Here is an 11,625-nt window from a genome sequence, read left to right as displayed (position 1 = left end):
CTATTTCTGCTTTTAAGGTTCATTTAGGAAAAAAATAAAGTTCATTTAGGTTTTTTAAAGAAGCTTTATTTGAGAGAGAGAGAGCTTCGGCGTGCAAGAGCAGGGGAGGGGCCAAGGGAGAGGGAACTCGGAAGCAGACTCCCCGCTGAGTGTGGAACCCCACGGCAGGCTCGATCTCACGACCCTGAGACCATGACCTGAGCCTAAACCAAGAGTCGTGCGCCTTAACGGACTGAGCCCGCCAGGCGCCCCCATTTAGGTTTTTTTTTTTAAGAGTAATATGTGATAGGGGCGCCTGGGTGGCACAGTGGTTGAGCGTCTGCCTTCGGCTCAGGGCGTGATCCTGGCATTATGGGATCGAGCCCCACATCAGGCTCTTCCTCTATGAGCCTGCTTCTTTCTCTCCCACTCCCCCTGCTTGTGTTCCCTCTCTCGCTGGCTGTCTCTATCTTTGTCGAATAAATAAATAAAATCTTTAAAAAAAAAAGTAATATGTGATAAAATTCGGTGAGCACCGTAAAGCCCTAGAAAGTAAGGATTCTAGATGTAAGGCCGACATTTAGAATACAGCCTTGGACCTCTGAGTTACTTTACTGTCTTCATGGGTGTCCTTGGTGTTTATGAAGGGGCAGTGACACAGAAGAGATTGGGTTGCTCCCCATTCTCCCTGTTCCCTTGGTAAGAGGTCTTTTGGGAGTACATTCTGGATGTCATATAGCAATTGTTCAGAGCTGCCCAGCTCTCAAGGCTGGCAGTAAAAGCAGGAGGCCAAGGGACCTAGGAGAGGCCCAGCCCATCCGCACCAAGCAGAGACGGCGCTCCCTCGGATTCCTTAGTGGTCTGTCTCCCCCTGAAAGCAGAGAGAGAACTTGCACAAGGCGCCTTGAGGTTTTCCTGACAGTGGCCCTCCTGAATCAGCAGGGATTGCTTCCCAGCGTGTGGAGGATGCTGTCCAGGCTAAAATCCAGGCGATGAGGGGATTAGGGGTGAATCGGCCCCAAATGGCTCACTATCAGCTGGGGGAGGAGAGATGTTACTTGTCTTCTTGCACGTCTAGGCACACGACAGTCCAAAGAGGAGCCAGTCGTGGCCACCTCCAGGAAACTGCATGAGCTTTCCTCCTGAAGCCTCCTGTCATTTCTAGCCTAGGCATATGGGCTGAGTCATTTCATAAATAACCAAAGCTCACACTTAAGCCCTGGGCAGCCTCTGCTTCTTTTCTAGTCCTCTGTCACAGAGCGGGAACAGATGGGAAGACAGCTCACCTCCTAGTCTCTCCGAAGCATTGGTAATCAATGCACTCAGTCCCCCAGCTCCGGAATTTTAACTACTGGGATTGAAGAGTGGTCGTAGCTGCTTTTCTCGCCAGAGTGATGGATAAGTTAGTCTCTATCCAGCCTTTTCCATCTTCTCAGAGGTCTTGCAAGGCCTACGTTCACATTCTTTGAGGATCCAAAGATATGAAGATATCATTTCTCTTGCCTCTGAATGTGTGAAACCCACCACAACTCCCAATATACACGAAACGATGATAGGCGAAATAGAAATTTTACCTCCAAGGATTGCCTTGAAAACCTGATTCATACCTTAGAGAACCAGGTTATATTCAAATGACACACAACTACCGAGTCACTGAAGAATCCCTCTAGGTTTTTATTTGAACCGAACAATATGAGTAGTTCATGCTGAGGGGACACAGTCACTTAGTGCGGCACTCAGAATTTCCCTTTGACAGAGCAATGGCGGATTCCATCCATGACCCTCCCTGTCTTGGACACTCCTACCACCTCTTCATCTTTCAACATGGCCTGCATTTTGTGGTTTCTTTTAAATAATTTTTAAAAAAGATTTTATTTGAGAGAGCAAGGAATTGGGGGTGGTGGAGGAGCAGAGGGAGAAGCACGAGGAGACTCCAAGCTGAGCATAGAGCCTGATGTAGGGCTCGATCCCATGACCCTGAGGTCATGACCTGAGCTGAAATCAAGAGCCGGACAGTCAACCGACTGAGCCACCCAGGTGCCCACACACGGCCTGCACTTTGAAGTGCTACGTGCCAAAGAAGAATGTCTAGATGAATAATACTCTTTACCTCACGCCACACTATGTCCCTTGAACTGCTCACTTCGTCATAATCCCTTTCAAGACAAAATTCCTTTTCTCTCAGTTTCACCAAAGCCCCTGCCCTGACTCCCACCTACACTGACCCTGATTTCACGTGTCTAGAGAAGTCGAAAGTGTGAAATAGAGAAACCAAACCACCCCTCTGAATGTAACTTCCTCCTTATCCTTCAACCACTCCAGCTGCTGAAGAACTTTGAGAAGCTGAATGAAACTGTTGTGTCCACAACACCTTCCTTGAGAGTGATGAGGTCAAGCCAGGACGCGCCTTTTAGCCACTCTGGCAATCTTCAAGTTCCTGTCAGACCTGCTTCTCGAGGCACTGCGTTCTGACGATGGAATCTCCACACTTTGGTGTCTGGTTTTCTCCTCAGAGGGCATGTCTTATCTTTCTCATGCCCCTACACTCCGATTCACCTCTTTAAAGGCCTCTGAGGTTAAGAGCGTCAATAAGCCGTTGGATTAATAGAGCTGTAGTACCAAGACCATACCCCATACACAAGAGAATGGGTCACCCATATTGGTATAAAGGTGGAACTGAAAATTCAATTCTTCCAAGTGATGCCAGAAAGCCTCTTAGTACAAGTCATTTGCTCATAGTAAAGGTGCATGTCGCTACAGGATTTAGTCCTTAGTACGGAGAACCTGATTTGCCCTCAGGAAATGGCTCACTCTCCTTTTCTCCTCTGCTAAAAGCCATTGGCTCTTGGTAGTCTGAACCCATTTGTCGTTTTGGTCTCTCACAGGGCACTTGCATTGCCTCAAAGAGGTATTGCTTACCAGAAATTTATCCGTGAAGCCTTAGTCCTCTGCATTTCACTTTACAAAACTCATTCAAGGTTTCCCTTTCTTGTCTGCACTTGGTAATGTGATGACCTCGTTCCCTCGAGGAATAAACAATGCATGGTTTCAAGTGGGCTTGGAGGATTTGAATGTCTTTTTTTTAAGATTTTATTTCTTTATTTGACAGAAAGAGAGACAGCCAGCAAGAGAGGGAACACAAGCAGGGGGAGTGGGAGAGGGAGAAGCAGGCTTCCCGCCAAGCAGGGAGCCCGATGTAGGGCTCGATCTCAGGACTCTGGGATCACACCCTGAGCCGAAGGCAAATGCTTAAAGACTGAGCCATCCAGGTGCCCCTGAATGTCTTTTTTTTTTAGAGGGGGAGAGAGAGAGAGGCAGAGGCAGAAGAAGAGAGAATCTTAAGCAGGCTCCACGCCTAGCGTGGGGCCCAACACAGGGCTCGATCTCACGACCCTGAGATCATGACCTGAGCCGAAACCAAGAGTCGGACGCTTCACTGACTGAGCCACCCAGGCACCCTGTCTTACTTAAAAAAAATTTTTTTTAATTTAAATTTTAGTTAACATACGGTGCAATATTGGTTTCAGGAGTGTCTTGCTTTTTTTTTTTTTTTAAAGATTTTATTTATTAATTTGACAGAGATAGAGACAGCCAGCGAGAGAGGGAACACAAGCAGGGGGAGTGGGAGAGGAAGAAGCAGGCTCCCAGCGGAGGAGCCTGATGTGGGGCTCGATCCCAGAACCCTGGGTACACGCCCTGAGCCGAAGGCAGGCACTTAACGACTGTGCCACCCAGGCGCCCCAGGAGTGTCTTGCTTTTGATTTGAAACCACACCGAATAAACTTGTACAGAGGTGGTCTGCTTCTTGGTCATGGCCTCACGGTTCCTGGGGTAATTACACTGGATTGGAGCTCTGTGTGGTTCAGGAGATTCAGCAGTTCTCCTGCTGCGAAGCCTGTGCCATCTGTAACCGCTTCCTGCCGCTGAGGCAGCCCGCAGCGATGTGCCCTGGTGGGCGCCGAGGAGTAGCAGGGTCACGCAGCCAGCCTGGAGACCTGGCCTGGGACAGTGCTGGGCACCCAGTGTTTTCTCCAGGTGCCCATTAGGATTCCAGCTCAGGAAAGGGTAAGGTTCACTCTAAGACACAGCATGAAGCTGGCCTTGGGAGAAGTTTAAGTGAAAAGTGAGATAAGTCTGAGAATGTTCGGTAGAGTAAGTTTAAGGTTTATTGTGAGACCACAAGAATGATGATAATACCGGGAACAGCTACTGGTCGGGAGACCAAGACTCAAATAATGTGACTGTCCAGTGTGCAACAACAGCATAAGAATGACTGCTACAGGTCCCGGGGGCTGGGAGTGGGGTGCGGGGTGGGGGGAAGTGCACCAGCACATCGGAGCTGCCTGGGGAGTCAGGGGCGGGGTGCCGCTCCCAAGGGGCCGGCCATCTCTCAGTGACCAGGTCTCCTACAGAAATCCACCTCGCGCTGGATCATTGAATGAACCGGGGAAAGAGTAAAAACATTGATTACAAATGCCTTAATGAGGAGCAAAGGTGGCAGGAAAAATTATATTAAGACAAGTGATCATGGAAACAATTGAATCCCAGCAGGATGGAACATTCTGTGGACCAGATTCTGGTGGCATTGAGGGCATCTGCTCATCTGGTCCACATGCAAGCCGTGCTTCAGCTCCCACTTCTGCAGCCCGCCAGGCGCTGGATGAGGCCCCGCAGCCGGAAGTCTAGTGCGTGCAGTTACCTTCCCGCCCGACTGTACGGGACCAGGGAGCAACTGAGACGCCCCAGCCTTCCGTTGTTCCGTCTGTAAATACACACTGCTGCGGTGCTTGGAGTCACAGAGACGGCCGAGTCTTCAGAATCAGAAGATGTAATCAGGTCCTGTAAATGAGGAGAAATCCTTTCCTGAAGACCCTTTATAGAAAAAGACTGAATGAACTTTCCTCTGATGTGCCTGGCGTCCCCAAGGTTGAAGAAGACAAATCGGAGGAATGAGGAAGGCCACCTGCCACCACCCGTGGCTACCGTGGCCGTAGTGGCCAACGTGTGTCGGGCGCTCCCACAGGGGGCAGTGCTAGCTGTCAGCTGCCTCGGCTTCCACAGAAGTGACACGGGCTCGGCATGAAATTATTCCATGTAAAAATGCGTCATGAATACCCGACCCATGTATCATAAAATGAAATGGGAACTTTAGAGTGAGAAATTCCTACTGGGAGCTGTCACAGGCTTTGGAAAAGTAAAAATTTTTCTTACTGAATAGAGAAGAAAATTTGGGGTAAAAATAAACAAGGGACAGATTTTCCTATTTTTTACATTTTTTTAAGATTTATTTGCGAGAAAGAGAGAGAGACAGCATGAGAGGAGGGTGGGGAGAGGGAGAAGCAGGCTCCCCACGGATCAGGGAGCTGGATGCGGGGCTCCATCCCAGGACCCAGAGGTCCTGACCTGAGCCAAAGGCAGACGCTTCACCAACTGAGCCACCCAGGTGCCCCAATTTATGTGTATTTTTAATATTGAAGTATAATTGACATAGAACGTTACATTAGTGTCAGGTGTACAACATGGTGAATGAATCGACAATTCTATACATTACTCAATGTTCTCATGATAAGCACAGTCACCAAATGTTATTACAGTGTCACTGACTGTATTCCTTATGCTGTACTTCTCATCTCCAGGACTTGTTTTATCACTGGACGTTTGTACCTCATATTCCCCTTCATCTGTTTTGCCCATCTTCCCACCCTCCTCCCCTCTGGCAAACACCAGTTTATTCTCTGTATTTAAGAGTCTGTTTTGGGGGCGCCTGGGTGGCTCAGTCATTAAGCGTCTGCCTTCGGCTCAGGTCACGATCTCAGGGTCCTGGGGTCGAGCCCCGCATTGGGCTCTCTGCCCAGTGGGAAGCCTGCTTCTCCCTCTCCCGCTCCCCCTGCTTGTGTTCCCTCTCTCGCTGTGTCTCTCTCTGTCAAATAAGTAAATAAAATCTTTAAAAAAAAAAGAGTCTGTTTTTATTTGTTCGTTTTAGATTCCATGTGTAAGTAAAATCGTATGGTATTTGTCCTTCTCTGTCTGACCCATTTCACTTAGCACCCTACCCTTTAGTTTCATCCATGTTGTCACAGATGGCAAGATCTCATTCTTTTTTATGGCTGCGTAAAACTCCAGTGTGTGTGTGTGTGTGTGTGTGTGTGTGTGTGTGTGTGTCTACCATATCTTTATTCATTCATCTGTTGGTGGACACTTGGGCTGCTTCCATATCTTGGCTCTTGTAAATAATGCTGCTCTAAACATAGGGCTGCATGTATCTTTTCAAATTAGTGTTTTTGTTTTCCTTGGGTAAATAACTAGTTGTGGAATCACTGGATCATAGGGTAGCTCTATTTTTAACTTTTTGAGGAACCTCCATACTATGTTCCAGAGTGGCTGCACCAATTTCCATTCCCACCAACAGGGCACGAGGGTTCCCTTTTCTCCACATCCTCACCAGCACTTGTTATTGCTTGGCTTTTTGATACCAGCCATTCTGACTGATGCGAGATAATATCTCATCAGGGTTTTTATTTACATTTCCCTGATGATGAGTGATGTTGCACATGTTTTTATGTGTCTGTTGGCCATCTGTTTCTCTTCTTCAGAAAAACGTCCGTTCAAGCTCTCTGCTTATTTTCTAATCAGGCTGGTTTTTTGGTGTTGAGTTGTATAAGTTCTTTGTATATTTTGGATGTTAACCCCTTATCAGATATATCATTTGCAAATATCTTCTCCCATTCAGTATGTTGCCTTGTTGTTTTGTTGCTGGTTTCCTTTGCTGTGCAAAAGCTTTTTATTTTGGTGTGGTCCCAGTAGTTTATATTTGCTTTTGTTTCCCTTGCCTGAGGAGACAGATCCATAAACATGTTGCTGAGGCTGATGTCCAAGAGATGACTGCCTATGTTTTCTTTTAGGAGTTTTATGGTTTTAGGTCTCACATTTAAGTCTTCAATCAATTTTAAGTTTGTTTTGGGTATGATGATAGAAAGCAGTCCATTTATATTTTATATTCATCTCCTGTAAAAGTTCAAAACATGTTTTTGTTGTCTTTATGATGCATGTAAACATAAGATACAAATGCTTGTATTTTATTCTTGTTGGGTTTTGTTACCAACAATTGAATATCATACTTGCTAACCTAACATAAGTACATTTGTTTTCTAAATATATTTTATTTTATTTTTTAAGATTTTACTTATTTGGAAGAGAGAGAGCACGAGCAGGGGAGCAGCAGAGGGAGAGGGAGAAGCAGACTCCCCGCTGAGCAGGGAGCCCAATGTGGGACTCGATCCCGGGACCCTGAGATCATGACCTGAGCCGAAGGCAGACGCTTCACCTACTGAGCCACCCAGGTGCCCCTTCTAAATATATTTTAAATATTTTATTTATTTGTTTGAGAGTGAGAGAGAGAGGTGGGGAAGGTGCAGAGGGAGAGGGAGAAAGAGTCCTAAGTAAACTCCACTCTGAACATGGAGCCGGACACAAAGCTCAATCTCATGACCCTGAGATCATGACCTGAGCCGAAACCAAGAGTGGGACACTTAACTGACCTAGGCACCCCATTTTCTAAACCGAGACCACAGGCGTGAAGACAATGACTTCAAAGGGCCACACTGCATTGTGGGCCAGGAACAAAGGTGAGCACTGCAATAAGGTTAAGTTCCAGTGTGAGACAACCAGCATAGCGTGGACTCTGGAATAAGGAGCGTCAGTGTGAGACAGCACACGTGACGAGAACGGCTGCGGTAAGGGGAAGGTTCTGTGGAACACGACAGACGTGAGGATGGCTGCTGGAATAACTTCACGATCCCACATGAGACTACGGGCAGCAAAATGGCTACTAGAGAAGCAAAAGGTTCGGTGTGTGACAACTAGATGGTGACTGGGACGAGGAGCGCGTCACATATGATGATGAACGCCGGAACAATCACTCTCCTCTGTGAAAAGGGAGATAAAAGTCGTTGTGTGGCCCATAGGGGTCACCTCCACCACCACCAGCACCACCACCACCACCACCAAAATGGTCATTTCCACCAAGTTAGTGCCTCTTTCTTTTTTTTTTTAAACATTTTACTTTTCTCTCTCTCTCTCTCTTTTTGTAGATTTGTTTTGTTTTGTTTTGAGAGAGAGAGAGAGAGTGCGCATGTGCCAGCAGGGGGAGGGGCAGAGGGAGAGAGAGAATCTTAAGCAGGCTCCATGCTCAGTCTCAGGGCTCGATCTCAAGACACTGAGATCAGGACCCAAGCCAAGACCAAGAGCTGGAGGGTTTCACCAACTGAGCCACCCAAGTGCTCCTACTGCCTCTTTCAAAAGGACTGTTGCTGCGGGGGTTCCTGTGTTGGCTGGTTTAATAGGAACCCTTTTTCTCTCAGGAAAGAATACACACGGCTACATTTTTTCCCCAAGGCTAATGCCTCCCATCTGTGGTTGGAACCTAAGCTCCAGAAAAATAACCTAGTCAGTAGGAGGATTGAAGGAGACGCTCAAGGTGGCAAGTACAGGCCTGAGATTTCCAGCAGGGGGCAGAGAAGAGGAGGAGGAGTGCCTTTCCCCCACCTAGAATTTTTTTTTAAAACAAGGCTTGTCTTCAGGTGTTGGCATATATCCTCATTTGACAAGGATCCTGAGAGAGGCAGCCACTCAGCAGCCAAGGGGGAAACAGCAAAAACAAGAAATTGGGTTTGTTGGGTCGACAATACATTTATTTATTTATTTATTTATTTTAATTTGTATTATTTTTTTAAGTAGACTCCACACCCAACGTGGGGCTTGAACTCACGACCCTGAGATCAAGCGTCCCATGCTCCACCTACTGGGCCAGCCAGGTGCCCCATAGATGGTACATTTAGAGAAGGGATAAAGTTACCCTCTGAGTGGGAGGCTACACAGGCTCCTTTGTGCACTAGGAACAGTCCTGGTCTCTCTCTGCCACTTTCCCACCATGCTTCCCCCTGGCATCTCTTGCTCCGCCCCCTCTGGTGAAGTCCTTGCCCAGACCTCAGTTACCGTGTCATCCGATGGAGAAGGGTCCAAGCAAGGTATGACCCTGCGAGGAGAGCTCTAGCAGAAGCTCATAGGTCTGCTCTTTGGAAATCTGCCATTGACTAGGCTATTCTGGGCTCCTTTATGCAATAGCACGGTAGACACATGAAAACTTTCCGCCCAGTCTAGGTAGGGAGTTAGGGAAGCTTAACTACAAATATGCTAAAACGCTAACAGAGGGTATACTTCTAGGTAGGTGGATTTTGGGTGATTTAATTTAATTTATTTATTTATATTTTTTAAAAAGCAGGCTCCACGCTCAGCATGGAGCCCAACGCAGGGCTCGAACTCACGACCGTGAGATTAAGACCTAAGCCAAGATCAAGAGTCGGACACACCCCAATTTTCGGTGATTTTAAATCTCATTGTACATGTCCGGAGTCTCTACGCCTTCTGCATAGCACATAGTACATCTGTTGTTTGAAACGTCGTTTCAAAAAGAACAAAAAGTGAGCACATCCAACCTTTTTGGACATTGTTGCTTTTTCATCAATGACTCGCAAAAGTGCTTCCTACGTAGGTAGTCCACGGGGTTTAAGTCAGTGGCCTTGCCTTAAAGCTTCAGTGGCAATTCATTCTCTTGTCAATAAGGGTAATAACAAGGAGAAGGACAGCACACTCAGTCCAGTACGTTGTTTGCTGTGGAATACGTCACCCATAATTTATAGCAAATGAACAGTCCCACCAATGAGGAAACACCCACTGAACAGAATGCACAGGAGTGAAAAGACAAAAGCTCGGCTAGGAGTCAAGTCCTTGAGAGTGCTCCAAGGAGCCGTACCTCACCATAAATTTGGGGGAGAGTGACCTTCCCTTTCCCTGGGGGAGTGGTTTTCCGATTTTTGAGATTGCCACCAATTAGAGTAACCCTTCCTGGACTCGCCTCTGCCCTTTTTAACTTTGTTTTATATTTTTAAAAGAATTTATTTATTTATTTATTTATTTATTTATTTATTTATTTATTTAAGAAAGAGAGAGAGAGAGCACACACAGGAGTGGGGGGAGAAGCAGAGGGAGAGGGACAAGCAGACCCCGAGCTGAGTTCAGAGCCTGACGCAGGGCTTGATCTCATGACCCTGAGATCATGACCTGAGCCGAAATCAAGAGTCAGATGCTCAACCGACTGAGCCACCCAGGCGCACCTGCCCTCTTTTAAATGCCAGTTCTCAGTGGGATTGCTCATTAAACCAAGTAACTCAGGGAGGCCTTCCCCCAGCCTACAGTAAAGGCACTCAAGAGGACTGAGTTTCTGAGTTAAAAGAGTTTTTGTTTGTTTTAAGAATTTATTTACTTATTTGACAGAGAGAGAGAGCACAAGCAGGGGAGCAGCAGGCAGAGGGAGAAGCAGGCTCCCTGCCGAGCAGGGAGCCAGACGTGGGGCTCCATCCCAGGACCCTGGGATCTTGACCCAAGCTTGGGTGGGGAGCGGGGGGTGGGAGGAGGGAGCGGGAAGAAACGCTCGACCAGGCACCATTCGTGTGCTGCTCCCGATTATGGATTAAGGATACGGGCTACCGATTCCTTGACTATCTCCTGTGTGCTGGGCACTTTACAAAGATAATCACACTGGGTCCTCGCAACATTCCTCGCCACAGAGCGAGATTCCCATTTCTTGGCTGAGGAAATTCACGCTTGAAGCTGAGGTTTCCTGAGCATGAGCCAAGGGGCTTCCAGACTTGGACACGGGAGACTTGTGAATAAGACATGGTTTGTGGTTCCAGCCCAATGCCCCTCACCTCTCATTCCATAGAGATGTACGTACTTGTCTGGCTGGTCTCCAGTCACTTCTGCTTCCACTCTCCTCACAGGATAAGCGCAGAGGCTGACCAGTGCTGGACTTTTTTTTTTTTTTAAGATTTTATTTATTTATTTGATGGGGCAGGGAGCACAAGCAGGTGGAGTGGCAGGCAGAGGGAGTGGGAGAAGCAGGCTCCCCGCTGAGCAAGGAGACTGATGCAGGACTTGATCCCAGAACCCTGAGATCATGCCCTGAGCCGAAGGCAGATGCCTCATAAACTGAGCCCCCCGGGCGCCCCAGTGCTGGACTTTTCCCATCAACTCTTCCTGAACAAGATGACTATTGGACATGCTATGTACATATGACTATCTCTATATGCTATGTGCCCAGGAAGGCTGCAACTCCCAGACTGCATTACCTTCCTTCATCCCCAGGCTGGCAGTTGGGTTTGGTCAAGGGTAAGCAACGTCATGATATCCAAGGATGGGAGGAGACAGGCCAAGGTTTTTACTCCCTACCACAACGCTGATCATTTAAACTTTATCAAAATTAAAAACTTCTGGCCTTTGAAAGATCTTAGAGAGCAAGATGGCGTCACTCCTGTCAAGCAGGGGCCTGTGTCAAGCAATGATGTAGCTGCTAAGACCAGATATCGCGAGACCAGCATCAGCAGGGGACACACGCAGGAGTGACAGCCCGCAGAAGTAAAGGAGGTCTGCATGGGCCCAAGACTGACTAAATGCCTTTCAAAAGAGGATTTTGGCAGCAAACTGTCAGACTCCTCAGACACTGACCCGTCGATGTCTGACACTTAAAAAGGCAGCTGCCACAGAAAGCTCTGCCCCATTGATCTCGGAACAGAGCTGAGATCCTTGGCT

This window comes from Ursus americanus, chromosome X, assembly GCF_024610735.1.
Source record: "Ursus americanus isolate L20-20 chromosome X, mUrsAme1.1.p, whole genome shotgun sequence".
Classification (NCBI taxonomy): domain Eukaryota; kingdom Metazoa; phylum Chordata; class Mammalia; order Carnivora; family Ursidae; genus Ursus; species Ursus americanus.
The sequence above is the reverse complement of the archived record's forward strand: the minus strand, read 5'-3'. Positions refer to the sequence as shown.